Source organism: Triticum urartu, chromosome 5A, assembly GCF_056163025.1.
Source record: "Triticum urartu cultivar PI428250 chromosome 5A, HENAU_Tu73, whole genome shotgun sequence".
Taxonomy (NCBI): domain Eukaryota; kingdom Viridiplantae; phylum Streptophyta; class Magnoliopsida; order Poales; family Poaceae; genus Triticum; species Triticum urartu.
The window spans coordinates 84,553,838-84,556,907 of NC_141877.1; the positions used below are offsets into that span (position 1 = coordinate 84,553,838).

General features: G+C 43.8%; 1 pseudogene; it reads right to left on the reverse strand.

Moving 5' to 3' along the window:
- Window positions 1-2,125: 2,125 nt before the first annotated feature.
- LOC147970409 (nuclear transcription factor Y subunit B-1 pseudogene) lies at window positions 2,126-2,860 on the reverse strand (annotated as a pseudogene).
- Between the last annotated feature and the right edge of the window lie 210 nt (window positions 2,861-3,070).

Below are 3,070 nucleotides of genomic sequence, written 5' to 3' on the forward strand. Positions count from 1 at the left end.
CAAGATTGTTGAGATCCACTGTTGTTATTCCGTACTGCGGGTCTTCCGTTACCCCGCCTCGTGTCATATTGACCCATTTGCACCGAAACAAAGGGACCTTCAAACCATGTCGATAGTCAAGTTCCCATATGTCCTGTATATAACCATAATATGTTTCCTTTCCCGTCTTGGTTTCTGCATCAAAGCGGACACCACTGTTTTGGTTGGTGCTCTTCTTATCTTGGGAGATCATGTAAAATGTATTACCATTTATCCTGTACCCTTTGAAAGTCATTATATTCGAAGATGGTAACTGGGACAGCAAGTACAGTTCATCTTCAATAGAGGTGTCATGCATGGTACGTGTCTGCAACCAGCTGGCGAAACTCCTGGTTTGTTCATGTGTACACTACAAGAAATATGTCAACTTTTGACCACCACTATTGGTCCCTGAATGGTCACAAATTTCCATTTGTGACCTTTTTGTGACCAAAAACATAAGGTCAAAAGCTGGCCATCATAAACTGACTATAGCGACCTTTCTTCTGGAATGGTCAAAGACGTTTATGACCAAAATACGTCTACTGTGGCATTTTGGTCACTAGCAACCTCCCCAGGCCACGTAGGCATCCAGCGTGGCAATCTGACGTGGCACAAGATTCAGCCCGGTCCAATTAGATTTTCTACATGGGCCTAGCCCAACAATTCAGCCTTTTTAATGTATTTTTTTCCTGTGCTTTTATTAGCTACATGGGTCTGGCCCAACAATTCAGCCTTATTGATTTCTTTGTGTGGCCCTTTTAACAGCATATTTTCTTTTTGATCATGTATTTTTCTGGGCCATTTCTTTGCTGGGCCTCTCATGTTTTTCCCTCAAAAATAATTGTCCAATATAACTTGGGCCTAGCCCAGTTCCGAAAAAATTGATCCAATACAAAAGAAGTTATTATGCCATTGACATTACAACACATCACACCACAAGCTATCTTGGGCAACGTGTAATGTTATTATATTACAACCATTCATTCCAGCAATACATATCTACAATATCTTTACATCCCAGGAACAGTAACTGCCAAACAAAACTATTCTACAACAAAGAAAATTAAAACAAAAATTTAGATGCTAAGACATAACAGAAGTTCCTATTGTCCTCCTCCTTCCAACATTTGAAAACCTCATTCAACTGCAGTAGATCAATCATGAGTGAGAAACTATATAGCAGAAAAAAGGTTTAAATGATGCAAAAATAACAATCATTACACATGGTATTCGGGTACAAATTCATTAGTCATTCCACATGGTATGGCAGGTACAGATTCATCAGCCATTAGAGTAGATAATAACATCACTGGCAACAATTAATACGGCTTGGATCAAGTCTCAAGCATAATAGAGTACAGATTAGTCCAGTTTATACTCCTCTTTTAGAGGTACAGATTATAGCTAATGGGAGCCGATGTCCAGGAGTATTTGCAAATGATACAACATCATGGAGTGGGATAACATGTTTAGCAGTACAGGTTATACAGTAAGCAAGCAAGCAATTTGGCAAGCTATGTTGCAAGATAATTGTTGTGTCGCTAACAATCACCATGTAAGAATGCTTTGTTGTACTAATACATGCACATCAAGCGAGAGTGGTGCTCTATTCTTACCACATAGGCACAAGTAAGATGATGCCCGATTCGCCCTGCTTCTCCACAAGACTCGACCAGGAGCACAAGAAAGTAGGCTGGTAACAAAATAACAAGCCACACATAAAACTGTTATGCCCTGGACAACTACAGAGAAGAAAGCAAAAGTAACCAGAATAGTAGAGGTGTGGTGATCAAGTATATAAACACTCCTAGCAGCTAATTATATAAGGGCATTGCTCATAATGAAGAGCAAAGTATTTTTATGGGGAGGAAAGGCTCCCAGCTTCACCACCCCCAGGATATGCATTCAAACAAGAATTTATTAGTGAAGAACAAAAAGAGCGGCTCCCCTGTTTTTTGCTGGAACAACAGTAGCCTAGCTTAGCTTCAAACAAGAATAACGAATTTGTAAGACATGTATGTCTGCCATAACCAAGCAAGCAGATTCAGTAGCTACTTAAACAGTTTAATAATTGGACTCCGGAGACAATTCTTAGTGCTTCAAATCATTCAGTTATCTGAATAAACAGTACAGAAAAGAATTGAAGATCTCAATGACAGTAGTAATTGGAGGGATAAATCAACACTTGTTCTAAGGACAATAAGATGATTGGTGCCAGGCAGTGTGGGGTCGCATCAGTCACCAAGCTGAACATGAGTGTTTAAATTTGCCAACTAGGACTAACAAAAGTGCCAAATAGAGCTTTTCAGGCTACAACAACAACATATTAAACTATCATGGACCTACCTAAATCTCAAAGCACTAGTCCATCCCCAATTAGTTCAGATAAAAAAATCCCACATGGCTAAATGGGCATGCACCTCTTTGTAATTCTGCAGATAAACCTTGAGGGGCTCAATGTACTCCTGAAAGCCTAGCGTGGCCATCGCCCAGAGCAGGTCATCGATGTTGATGGTATTGCACTTCTCCCTCTCGCACTTGTCACTCGCCCTACAATACAGACAAGACAAAATGGCGACAGGTCAGCACCAGACCACACTTGATTCGGGCAGGCAAAACAGAGCGGCAGCGGTCAATAGAGGCACTCACTCGCTGGCGATGAAGCAATGAACTCCGAGATGCACTCCCGCATGTTCTCCTTGGCGTCCTTGGCGATCTTGCCGTTGGCCAGGATGGCCTTCTTCATGATGCTGCTGATGTTGGCGATGGGCAGGAACCTGTCCTGCTCCCTGACGCCGCCGAAGCCGCCGCCCGGTGGGCTCGCCGGCGCGTCCGACATCCGGCCGCCCTCCTGCAACAAACCAGCAACCCCGACACATCCATCAGCGCACCGGCGCACCAAACCCTAGACCCCGACTTCCGGAAGTGCGGGGAGAGGGAGGCGTACCTTATATAGACGGGCGTGTAGAGGGAGGGAGGGAAGGTGGTGAAGGGGAATGGAGGTGCGGTGAGGGCGGCGAGCGACGTCCCCGTGCTCTGCGAGCCTCCG